This window comes from Phocoena phocoena, chromosome 12 (assembly GCF_963924675.1).
Source record: "Phocoena phocoena chromosome 12, mPhoPho1.1, whole genome shotgun sequence".
NCBI classification, from domain to species: domain Eukaryota; kingdom Metazoa; phylum Chordata; class Mammalia; order Artiodactyla; family Phocoenidae; genus Phocoena; species Phocoena phocoena.
Genome location: NC_089230.1, coordinates 9,638,418 through 9,651,741, shown reverse-complemented (window position 1 = coordinate 9,651,741; position 13,324 = coordinate 9,638,418). Strand labels below are relative to the sequence as shown.

Here is a 13,324-nt window from a genome sequence, read left to right as displayed (position 1 = left end):
TAGGAGGTGGGTCAAAAAGGATCTTGCTGTGATTTATGTCATAGAGTGTCCTGCCTATGTTTTCCGCTAAGAGTTTGATAGTTTCTGGCCTTACATTTAGGTCTTTAATCCATTTTGAGCTTATTTTTGTGTATGGTGTTAGGGAGTGATCTAATCTCATACTTTTACATGTACCTGTCCAGTTATACCAGCACCACTTATTGAAGAGGCTGTCCTTTCTCCACTGTATATTCCTGCCTCTTTTATCAAAGATAAGGTGACCATATGTGCGTGGGTTTATCTCTGGGCTTCCTATCCTGTTCCATTGATCTATCTTTCTGTTTTTGTGCCAGTACCATACTGTCTTGATTACTGTAGCTTTGTAGTATAGTCTGAATTCAGGGAGCCTGATTCCTCCAGCTCCGTTTTTCGTTCTCAAGATTGCTTTGGCTATTCAGGGTCTTTTGTGTTTCCATACAAATTGTGAAATTTTTTATTCTACTTCTGTGAAAAATGCCAGTGGTACTTTGATAGGGATTGCATTGAATCTGTAGATTCCTTTGGGTAGTAGAGTCATTCTCACAATGTTGATTCTTCCAATCCAAGAACATGGTATATCTCTCCATCTGTTTGTATCATCTTTAATTTCTTTCATCAATGTCTTATAGTTTTCTGCATACAGGTCTTTTGTCTCCTTAGGTAGGTTTATTCCTAGGTATTTTGTTCTTTTTGTTGCAGTGGTAAATGGGAGTGTTTTCTTGATTTCACTTTCATATTTTTTCTCATTAGTGTATAGGACTGCCAGAGATTTCTGTGCATTAATTTTGTATCCTGCTACTTTACCAAATTCATTGATTAGCTCTAGTAGTTTTCTGGTAGCATCTTTAGGATTCTCTATGTATAGTATCATGTCATCTGCAAATAGTGACAGCTTTACTTCTTCTTTTCCAATTTGAATTCCTTTTATTTGGTTTTCTTCTCTGATTGCTGTGGCTAAAACTTCCAAAACTATGTTGAATAAGATTGGTGAGAGTGGGCAATCTTGTCTTGTTCCTGATCTTAGTGGAAATGCTTTCAGTTTTTCACCATTGAGGACGATGTTGGCTGTGGGTTTGTCATATATGGTCTTTATTATGTTGAGGAAAGTTCCCTCTATGCCTACTTTCTGCAGGGTTTTTACCATAAATGGGTGTTGATTTTTGTCAAAAGCTTTCTCTGCATCTATTGAGATGATCATATGGTTTTTCTCCTTCAATTTGTTAATACGGTGTATCATGTTGATTGATTTGCGTATATTGAAGAATCCTTGCATTCCTGGAATAAAGCCCACTTGATCATGGTGTATGATCCGTTTAATGTGCTGTTGGATTCTGTTTGCTAGTATTTTGTTGAGGATTTTTGCGTCTATGTTCATCAGTGATATTGGCCTGTAGTTTTCTTTCTTTGTGACATCCTTGTCTGGTTTTGGTATCAGGGTGATGGTGGCCCCGCAGAATGAGTTTGGGAGTGTTCCTCCCTCTGCTATATGTTGGAAGAGTTTGAGAAGGATAGGTGTTAGCTCTTCTCTAAATGTTTGATAGAATTTGCCTGTGAAGCCATCTGGTCCTGGGCTTTTGTTTGTTGGAAGATTTTTAATCAGTTTCACTTTCAGTGCTTGTGATTGGTCTGTTCATATTTTCTATTTCTTCTTGATTCGGTCTTGGCAGGTTGTGCCTTTCTAAGAATTTGTCCATTTCTTCCAGGTTGTCCATTTTATTGGCATAGAGTTGCTTGTAGTAATCTCTCATGATCTTTTGTATTTCTGCAGTGTCAGTTGTTACTTCTCCTTTTTCATTTCTAATTCTATTGATTTGAGTCTTCTCCCTTTTTTTCTTGATGAGTCTGGCTAATGGTTTATCAATTTTGTTTATCTTCTCAAAGAACCAGCTTTTAGTGTTATTGATCTTTGCTATCGTTTCCTTCAATTCTTTTTCATTTATTTCTGATCTGATTTTTATGATGTCTTTCCTTCTGCTAACTTCGGGGTTTTTTTGTTCTTCTTTCTCTAATTGCTTTAGGTGCAGGGTTAGGTTGTTTATTTGAGATGTTTCCTGTTTCTTAAGGTAGGATTGTATTGCTATAAACTTCCCTCTTAGAACTGCTTTTGCTTCATCCCATAGATTTTGGGTTGTCGTGTCTCCACTGTCATTTGTTTCTAGGTATTTTTTAATTTCCTCTTTGATTTCTTCAGTGATCACTTCGTTATTAGTGTATTGTTTAGCCTCCATGTGTTTGTATTTTTTACAGATCTTTTCCTGTAATTGATATCTAGTCTCATAGCATTGTGGTCAGAAAAGATACTTGATACAATTTCAATTTTCTTAAATTTACCAAGGCTTGATTTGTGACCCAAGATATGATCTATCCTGGAGAATGTTCCATGAGCACTAGAGAAAAACGTGTATTCTGTTGTTTTTGGATGGAATGTCCTAGAAACATCAATTAAGTCCATCTTGTTTAATGTATCATTTAAAGCTTGTGTTTCCTTATTTATTTTCATTTTGGATGATCTGTCCATTGGTGAAAGTGGGGTGTTAAAGTCCCCTACTATGAATGTGTTACTGTCGATTTCCCCTTTTATGGCTGTTAGTATTTGCCTTATGTATTGAAGTGCTCCTATGTTGGGTACATAAATATTTACAAATGTTATGTCTTCTTCTTGGATCGATCCCTTGATCATTATGTAGTGTCCTTCTTTGTCTCTTCTAATAGTCTTTATTTTAAAATCTATTTTGTCTGATATGAGAATTGCTACTCCAGCTTTCTTTTGGTTTCCATTTGCATGAAATATCTTTTTCCATCCCCTTACTTTCAGTCTGTATGTGTCTCTAGGTCTGAAGTGGGTCTCTTGTAGACAGCAAATATATGGGTCTTATTTTTGTATCCATTCAGCCAATCTGTGTCTTTTAGTGGGAGCATTTAGTCCATTTACATTTAAGGTAATTATCGATATGTATGTTCCTGTTCTCATTTTCTTAATTGTTTTGGGTTCGTTATTGTAGGTCTTTTCCTTCTCTTGTGTTTCTCGCCTAGAGAAGTTCCTTTAGCAGTTGTTGTAGAGCTGGTTTGGTGGTGCTGAACTCTCTCAGCTTTTGCTTGTCTGTAAAGGTTTTAATTTCTCCATCAAATCTGAATGAGATCCTTGCTGGGTAGAGTAATCTTGATTGCAGGTTTTTCTCCTTCATCAATTTAAATACGTCCTGCCAGTCCCTTCTGGCTTGCAGAGTTTCTGCTGAAAGATCAGCTGTTAACCTTATGGGGATTCCCTTGTGTGTTATTTGTTGTTTTTCCCTTGCTGCTTTTAATATGTTTTCTTTGTATTTAATTTTTGACAGTTTGATTAATATGTGTCTTGGCGTCTTTCTCCTTGGATTTATCCTGTATGGGACTCTCTGTGCTTCCTGGACTTGATTAACTATTTCCTTTCCCATATTAGGGAAGTTTTCAACTATAATCTCTTCAAATATTTTCTCAGTCCCTTCCTTTTTCTCTTCTTCGTCTAGAACCCCTATAATTCGAATGTTGGTGCATTTAATGTTGTCCCAGAGGTCTCTGAGACTGTCCTCAGTTCTTTTCATTCTTTTTTCTTTGCTCTGCTCTGCAGTAGTTATTTCCACTATTTTATCTTCCAGGTCACTTATCCGTTCTTCTGCCTCAGTTATTCTGCTATTGATCCCATCTAGAGTATTTTTCATTTCATTTATTGTGTTGTTCATCATTGTTTGTTTCATCTTTAGTTCTTCTAGGTCCTTGTTAAATGTTTCTTGCATTTTGTCTATTCTATTTCCAAGATTTTGGATCATCTTTACTATCATTATTCTGAATTCTTTTTCAGGTAGACTGCCTATTTCCTCTTCATTTGTTAGGTCTGGTGGGTTTTCATCTTGCTCCTTCATCTGCTGTGTGTTTTTCTGTCTTCTCATTTTGCTTATCTTACTGTGTTTGGGGTCTCCTTTTTGCAGGCTGCAGGTTCATAGTCCCCGTTGTTTTTGGTGTCTGTCCCCAGTGGCTAAGGTTGGTTCAGTGGGTTGTGTAGGTTTCCTGGTGGAGGGGACTAGTGCCTGTGTTCTGGTGGATGAGGCTGGGTCTTGTCTTTCTGGTGGGCAGGTCCACGTCTGGTGGTGTGTTTTGGGGTGTCTGTGGACTTATTATGATTTTGGGCAGCCTCTCTGCTAATGGGTGGGGTTGTGTTCCTGTCTTGCTAGTTGTTTGTCATAGGATGTCCAGCACTGTAGCTTGCTGGTCGTTGAGTGAAGCTGGGTGCTGGTGTTGAGATGGAGATCTCTGGGAGATTTTCGCCATTTGATATTATGTGGAGCTGGGAGGTCTCTTATGGACCAGTGTCCTGAAGTTGGCTCTCCCACCTCAGAGGCACAGCACTGACTCCTGGCTGCAGCACCAAGAGCCTTTCATCCACATGGCTCAGAAGAAAAGGGAGAAAAAGTAGAAAGAAAGAATTAGTATTAGTAGAAAGAAAGAAAAAGGAGGGAGGGAGGGAGGAAGGAGGGAAGGAAGGAAAAAAAGAAAGAAAGAAGATAAAGTAAAATAAAATAAAGTAAGATAAAATATAATAAAGTTATTGAAATAAAAAAATAATTATTAAGAGAAAAAAACGGACGGATAGAATCCTGGGACAAATGGTGGAAACAAATCTATACAGACAAAATCTCACACAGAAGCATACACATACACACTCACAAAAAGAGGAAAAGGGGAAAAAATCATAAATCTTGCTGTCAAAGTCCACCTCCTCAATTTGGGGTGATTGGTTGTCTATTCCTGTATTCCACAGATGCAGGTACATTAACGTGATTGTGGAGCTTTAATCCGCTGCTCCTGAGGCTGCTGGGAGAGATTTCCCTTTCTCTTATTTGTTCGCACAGCTCCCGGGGGCTCAGCTTTGGATTTGGTCCCACCTCTGCGTGTAGGTCGCCGGAGGGCGTCTGTTCTTCGCTCAGACAGGACGGGGTTAAAGGAGCCGCTGATTCGGGCGCTCTGGCTCACTCAGGCCCGGGGGAGGGAGGGGCACGGAGTGCGGGGCGAGCCTGCGGCGGCAGAGACCGGCGTGACGTTGCACCAGCCTGAGGCCCGCCGTGCGTTCTCCCGGGAAAGTTGTCCCTGGATCCCGGGACCCTGGCAGTGGCGGGCTGCACAGGTTCCTGGAAGGGGGGTGTGGAGAGTGACCTGTGCTCGCACACAGGCTTCTTGGTGGCGGCAGCAGCAGCCTTAGCGTCTCATGCCTGTCTCTGGGGTCCGCGCTTTTAGCCGTGGCTCGCGCCCATCTCTGGGGTCCGCGCTTTTAGCCGCGGCTCGCGCCCGTCTCTGGAGCTCCTTTAAGCGGCGCTCTTAATCCCCTCTCTTCGCGCACCAGGAAACAGAGGGAATTAAAAGTCTCTTGCCTCTTCGGCAGCTCCAGACTTTTCCCCGGACTCCCGCCCAGACAGCCGTGGCGCACTAACCCCCTGCAGGCTGTGTTCACGCTGTCTGTCCTCTCCCTGCGCTCCGACCAAAGCCCGAGCCTCAGCTCCGAGCCCCGCCCGCCCCGGCGGGTGAGCAGACAAGCCTTTCGGCCTGGTGAGTGCTGGTCGGCCCTGATCCTCTGTGCGGGAATCTCTCCGCTTTGCCCTCCGCACCCCTGTTGCTGTGCTCTCCTCCGCGGCTCCGAAGCTTTTCCCCTCCGCCACCCGCAGTCTCCGCCCGCGAAGGGGCTTCCTAGTGTGTGGAAACCATTCCTCCTTCACGGCTCCCTCCCACTGGTGCAGGTCCCGTCCCTATCCTTTTGTCTCTGTTTATTCTTTTTTCTTTTGCCCTACCCAGGTACGTGGGGGGTTTCTTGCCTTTTGGGAGGTCTGAGGTCTTCTGCCAGCGTTCAGTAGGTGTTCTGTAGGAGGTGTTCCACGTGTAGATGTATTTCTGGTGTATCTGTGAGGAGGAAGGTGATCTCCGCGTCTTACTCTTCCGCCGTCTTCTCGGAAGTCTTGCCCTGCTAATTTCTTATGGGTTCAGGATGCACTGAAATCAAGGTGATGGAGTTACTATGGCCAATTAGTTCGGCAGCCGTACTCCTGAAAATGACACAATCATGTGAGTTATTGTTTGTATGGTTGCCATGGATGTATGGTGTGTACATCCATGGACATACATGGATAGTGGATGTATGGTTGCCATGCCTACGTAATCCCGTTAGGTCATTAAAGAGCCAGTTTGGGGGCAGAGAAATGCTGGCTTTCCTCTCCGTGATCCACACACTGGCCAGAAGTCTTTGGCCTCCTGGAATTTTATTTTATTTTATTTTAACATCTTTATTGGAGTATAATTGCTTTACCATGGGACCTTCTGGAATTTTAAATCAAACTCAAAATCACTTGGACAAAAAAGTTTGAAACACCACAATTTTCCCTAACAAACCCTTGCACGTTCTCAATAGTAGATGGGGAAATGAGGCTGTTTACACACTGTGATTTGAAGCCTGTGTTTTTAAACTATAGCTTTCCAGGTTCTGTGTCTATAGCTGGACCTGTCTGGGTGGTCTGGGAGGCCCTGAATTAAGAATAATGACACTGATTTTGTCACATAGGAGCTCCACGGGCTTCAGGCGAGACTGTGCTGTGTGCAGACATCCCTGCTGTAACCACATCTAGCCAGGAGGCCTGCGGGGAGAAAGCGGAGTCCTTAGCTACTGTCCTTTCCTGGGTAGGGAGAGCTTCACCAGCCTTCTTCCCTTTGTAAGCCCGAAGGCTACTGCTCTCGATGAGAAAGTAGCCGTAGCCTGGTGAAAAGATGAACTGTGGAGCCTCTGATGACACCGTGAGTCTTCTTCATGGTCCACACATTCCTACGTGGAGTTCTCTTCTCCCCGTCCTTTCTCTCTGGGTTTGAGCTTTTCCTTCCAGTGTCCTTTTGTTATATTCTTCCCCTTTGGTCCCCGTGTCCATTTATTTAAACTCCCTCCTTCTACATTGGTAGATTCATCACTCCGTGCGATTGCTAAGAAGGGGCTTTTCAAGCGCTGGGCGCTGCTGCGCGGTGTCTGGCGGGGGTAGCACTCTATGAAATCGTCTGGTTTTCCCGTTCCACGGTTGTGCGTGGATGTTATTTCCGAGTCCGCTTTTTTCTCTATTTGTCTCCAAGTATTGTGCTTATCTTTGCCCTGTAGTGGTACATTTATTTCTAAATATTTGATTAAGGAACAAATCATAAAAGCAATGATGTTCCTGCCTATAAATGAAGAATACATTTATTTTACAGCAACTCAGATGTAAAGGAAACAGATCATTTTTATTACTACTCTCACAGTGCTACTCTGTTACTATTTCAGACGTGTGAGTCATTGGCTCAGATTATTTCATTTTATGATCGTTTGCCTTAACTATTTATTATTGAAATGCATTGCAATCAAGACTCTGACGTTTATAATAATAGGCGAACTTTGTGATTTCTGAAATATAGAAACCTCCTTCGTTGGAGTGTGGCATCGATAAAGCAAGGCCGTGCCCCCTCAGTATCAACTTTAATTGCGTACCTCATTTCTATGTATAAAGAATAGTTAGTCTCATGTTTATGCTTTCATATATATAGGACAGAACAAAAATGTCAAACATAGGTCATGTTGTAGCCAGAGGTCATGAGCTACAATTAACGGGATTTTTTTCCTATGCATATCCATTTGCGGGCAAAATATTAAAAGATGACTCAAATTGTTTTGCTATGGGAAAAGATTCTCTACTTTTGTTATTGTTGTTATGTAATATTATTACTCTTACATGTTTGCTATGTCTTTCTGCTCACCTTCCTACATTTCAAAGGGTCAGTCATGGCCTGTGGGCAGGTAGATTACACATCTGTTATCAATGGCAAAAGATTCTCTACTTTTTGTTCGAAAGGGCACTTGGTCTTAATGTCTCTGCTACATCTTCTTAATGTTTTGTTTTGGTTTGGTTTTCAAGTCAAGTTAATCTTCTCCCAAAGAATGTCCTGTAGAGAAAAAGAGAGACTTAGCTACCCAATAATGAAATCCAGATTTCCTAATTGAAATGTTTAAGATATTAGTTTAGCCGCAGGACTTTCATCCAGGGAATCAATTCTACTGAGAGTAAATTCTAACCTGCGAGCCAGTTTCTACATAGAAATACAGAATTAATGGGAGTGCTGATTCTGGAATGTCAGTATCTGATGGTAAAATAATTTTGTCATAAATAATGACATAATACACTAATTGCATAGTCTCAGATAATATAGCACCCAGAAAATGTTTCCACCCTTCATGTATAAACAGCAAAATACAAATAATTATTTTTCCTAAAGTTTTGAGAAGATTACTATTAGAACTGAAAAAATTCCCTGTAATCTTTTGGCAATGCTGCATTTTCTAATTATTACCCGGAAGGACCTTTCTTTACCTCTAATGTACAGTGAGATGACAGTCAGTAGTAGGCACTTAATCATCATATATAAAGACAAACACCTCACTGATGTATATGATAGGAAGGGGATTACTGTACAGGCTTTCATCACGATAGCATTTGTTGCATCTGGTGCTAAATTAGCTCATTTCTTTTATGGTATGAAAATGCGTGCTTTCAGATTCTTTTTTTTCCTCCTGTCATTTTCCCATTGAGCTTTATGAAGACTAAGGTTCTGGTAGCCTATTATCCACTCGGCCCTGGCTTGTCTATAGGTCACAGTTCTTCAGACCGAAAGAGGACTTCATTTGGGGTTTATGTCTTTGGTAGCCGCATCATCATCTTGTATCACATCCAGGCCCTCGGGGGAAGGAGTCTTCCTCATCACAGACGGCACTCAGAATTGGAACGCCCGTACGCGGTTGCTCAGAAACGTGAAGGAAACGTTTTCAAGTTGTCTGAGCTCGGGCTAGGCATTTTCTTTGCCCCTAGCAGCGCTTCAGCTATTACGTCGTGCCAGTTGCTGGGGGCTGGCTGAGATTTTTCCGTCAGTCTCGCTTCCTTACGGAGGTCTCGTTATCGCCGTCATGGGCCGCGTCTGCTTTGTCTTTACCAGCGGGACTGCAGACGCTCTTGGCTTTTTCTGAGCAGCAGTTTGAATGTGTCTGTGCAGCGCTGATCTTATTGTTTGCCTGGGGGCCTGAATTCTGCTGCTTTTATAGAGAGCGATGCCCAAGACTTCAGTGAGCAACTCAACATTGTCCTTTGAAATACAGAGGCTGGTAGGATGGGTGACTGTCACAGAGCACCTAGTATTGCGCAAAGTTGTACCAACACACGGTGCTTCATCTGCTAGAACTTGAGTGTGTGGCACACATTAAACTCAGTGTGTGCAATCCCACCTTTTCTCAGTGGCGGAAGCATCCTGCACGGGGCAGATCCTTAGCACCTGTTTGAAGGACATTACAAGACCCAGCGAGCTTAGAAGTTAGAGAAGCAAGTTCTAGACACAGGGTACATTGTCAATGTTGAGAATACGGCTGATTTGACTTTCCTGCTCTTTTCTGTGTTACTGTAAAATTCAGTGAATAGGTCTCATTCATTCAATTGCTCAGCAAGTACTTGTCAAATAGCTACCCTGTGTGAGGCATTGCGCCCGGTGCTGTGAAGGACACATGCTGACCAGGGCCCAGTCTCACTCTCCAGGACTTCCAGTCCAGTGAGTTTCATGAGGAATGTCCACAAACAGCCACAAGTACCATCAAGAGAAGCAAACAAAAATATTACGGAGCTTTAGGAAAAGAAGCCAGCACTTTAGCTTGGGGGTGGAGCCCAGAAAATCTTTTCACCAAGTCCTTATGCGAACTTGAAAGTTGGGGCAGCTTTAACAAGCTGAGTTAGGGGTGAGGGTGTTCCAGGCACCAGGGCTGGGTGGCAGGCGCCTTTCTGGGAAGGCCAGGGGTCAGGGTTGCTGTCCCCGTATGTGTGAAAAGGGGGGTAGAGCAGGAGATGAGAAGGGGAGACCGGAGACTAGGCACCATGGGGTATGGGCGCCAGAGAAGGAGCTTGAAGTTGATTTGGCAGGAGAAGAGGAGTCATTGCAGGCTTGGAACAGAGATGTGTCGGTGTGTTTGGGGTAACCTGAAGTGGGGCAGGCAGAGGGCTGAGATGGATGTTCTGCTGTCCCCCAGGTGAGAAGCAGAGAGCCAGGGAATTCAGGGCAGTACCCCTGGGGTTCATGAGAGGCAGGGACTGGGGCCACAGTGCGGTGGAAGGATGGGCCTTAGGGCGGGAGGAAGGCTGTCTCCTCTCTACCCAAGAAGAGGGAGAGAGGAGACGGGTACCCCCGGGGCAGCACCCTTAGACTTCCAGGGGGCTTCTGAAGGACTCAGACTCCAGCGGGACAGGTTTAAACATCTGGTAGACCCAGAGAACACAAAGCCGCCTTGTAACAGAGCTTCCAAATCAGCGCCTTCCAAATTTTGGCCGGGCCTTCCAAATCCCGGCCCCCTTCCTACCCCCGTGTCCTTTCTTCTCCAGCCACAGAGGGGCCAGAAACGGCACTTGGCCAGCTGGGGAGGGGGAGGAGGTTTAACACAAAACCAAGTTAGAAATTTCCACTGGTAATTGGGATTGTTACACTTTGAAATGGTTAATGAGACTGTCTGTCACTTAAAGTGACTGAAGCACTTTCTGTTACCTTCATCTCATGAGCAGAAAAGTCAGGATCCATCTGAGTTTTTCACAGGGTGGTAGGCATTTACCCATCAACTAGATTCTTCGTCTTCCTCCTTTCCCGGACTAGGGCTGAATAGATTAATTGACACTCAAGTGCAAACAACTTAAATCACAGGGTCTTGTCTCCTCCATGAGAATGTACCAGGGGACAGGAAAGTTAAAGACGTTGATCTCTAATCCTGAATATCAGATATTGGCAAGGGCAGCAGACGTCCTCGGCGGGAGGTGGGGAGAGGCGGGTGGAGGCGGTGGGAGTCCTCCAGAGCCAGCAGCCTGGAGCAGTGGGTAGCTTTACATACAGTGCACTTGGGACAACAAGAAACCGTTTAGGACATGGCTTACTCATTAACGACATCTTGCTGTGAGCAGGCAAACTCTTGAGGTCAACCAAGTCACATTTCAGAATCAAAAGGGAAAAACAAATACGCTATAACCTAAGATCTACTAAGTCAACTGCACAGGAAGGTTCCAACAGCACTGAAGTATCCATCTCTGGAGAAGCCAAATGGAGCTAAATAAATTCCACCCCTAAACACCCAAGGTAGATCACATCCTACTGGCTGGTCTCTCCAGGTAATATTGTCCAGCTGTGACCTGGATGCAGCTGCTTGACAACTGTTCCAGTTGTTTCTTATTGAAACTCATTAATAATGAGAAAGGAAAAAGTTGGCCTGTTGTATTCTCCGCCTTTGTTCAAACAGGCATTCTTCTGTTGAATTATGAATTTCAGTTCTGGAAAAATTCTCCTCTACACAATCGATCATTTTCCTAACCATTTTGTTAAAAAAAAAAAAAAAAAGAGGTCCACCTAGAGTAGATTCTTTTGGACTAAAACAAAATTTTAAGGCTAATCTATATAAATTGAAGTTTATTAGTATCAGGGTCAATTAGTATCAAAACACCTGTTTTGTGCCTCTAATATGGACTGTGTTTATTTCTGATTGTGGTACACATTTTCAAGGCTTAATACAATTTCAGGTTGCTTTTTATATGACAATAAGAGTAACAAAGATAATGTCATATTTTATGACACAGATACTTTCTAATGTTCTTTGGAGTTTGAGTTCCTTGATATTGACTTGATTGATATCACAGTCAGAGACTTAATCAATAGACTTGCAGCAACTGATATTTATCTCCAGCTCTTCATAAAAGCTCCATGTCACAGTCCAAACATGCTCCATTTAACGTAATAGACATGCCTTGGAAAGGTATCTATTTCTGTAGCCCCTGGCACTGCACTGTACCCTAGAGCTGGGATGCAGCCATGTGAACATTTCAGGGCAGTATTAAATGGCGTTTTGATTGTCACTTTATACTGAATCTTTAAAGGGAGGATGGTCATTTCCTGACAAGACTTTTATTCTCTACATGTGTCAAGTTGAAATGCAAGTTCTGTGTTAGGCTGTAGGGCTGGCCCACCTGTTTGACTCTGTATTTATTTCCCAATAAAAGAAGGGCTCCCAAAGGCAAAACAAAAACGAAAACAGGAGGCACCCCAAGCAGCACCATCTTTTAAATGTTTTCTTTCTCATTTTAAGAACTAGTGGATCTCTGTTGCAGGAAAGTGTTTCATTTGAAGCTTTTCAGTACCTAAAATTATAAAATCAAATTTTTAAGAAAACTGGAAACCCACTGAAGAGTTTAGTTATGTTAGTGTTTGTCTGAAAACACTCTAGGAAAAGCAGTGCCTCTTTTTTACGCAACAAAATCCATTGGATTAAAAAAGTCCTTTCCATAATTAAAGTGAATGCTTTCACAGAGGGTATTTCTTCAGCTTAGACACTCTTGTATTCCTTTTTTCCACAGCAATCTCTGTATATCTTCTTGTCCTCGTTGCCGAATTCACTTTTCTATGAGAATCTCTGACGATGTTCAAAAAGGCTCTAAGTGCCTGGGAGTTTGGGCCGGGACGTTGATGCAGGACAGACAACTAATAGTTTTTTATGGTTTCCCATGAATCCTGTGAAGAGAAGTCACAACAGGCAATCCAGCCCAAGTGAGATCTGATACTTTCTGTCGTTCATTCTGTTCTGTTTCTGCAGGGGAGCTGCTGTGGGAAAGATGAAACAAGTTAGAAATGTCACATATTTTGTGTCGCTAAATCAGGTGATTCTCTTGGAGACCGCAGTCCACTTGTCTGGTGGGAAATCTTACCTAGTCATGTTTGGGGTTGCTCTTCCATCTTAAAGTGGCTGGAAAGTCTCTGGTTTCTGGTTTCTGCAGAGCAGGGGATTCAGGACAGGCCCTTGGTCTTTAGTTCACAGTAACCACTCCACATAGACCTGAGTCACCAGCTGCTCGAAAACTAGATGCTCTAACTTGCCTGATGTTGGTCTCAGCAAAGGGGACCATGGCCTGTGGTCCCCGAGGCCTGGATGCTTGCCAGCATCCCCTTGCCATCCCATCAGAGACCTTGCCACCTCCCTGCAAGTACTGCACAGGAGTGGGGTGCTGTCCCCAACACCCCAGGAATGAGCCCCCTGGCTCACCTCTTGAGCAAAGCTTTCCAACCCTTTCTTCTCCAGCTCCCTCTCTTTGTGCGGCCTTGAGTATCTGGAAGAGTATCCCCTCGTGAGGCAGACCATCTGGGAGGTGCTTTCCACTGTGGATGTGACAATTCTATGATTCTGTGTCGTGGCCCTCGATGCCCATGAGGTTACTGA

At 43.3% G+C, this 13,324-nt stretch overlaps 1 protein-coding gene across 2 annotated transcripts in view; it reads left to right on the top strand.

Annotated features, from left to right (window-relative positions):
• The window catches only part of ZDHHC14 (zinc finger DHHC-type palmitoyltransferase 14), a 274,764-nt gene that overhangs the window by 155,945 nt on the left and 105,495 nt on the right, over positions 1-13,324 (top strand). The gene's annotated exons all lie outside the window — the stretch shown is intronic.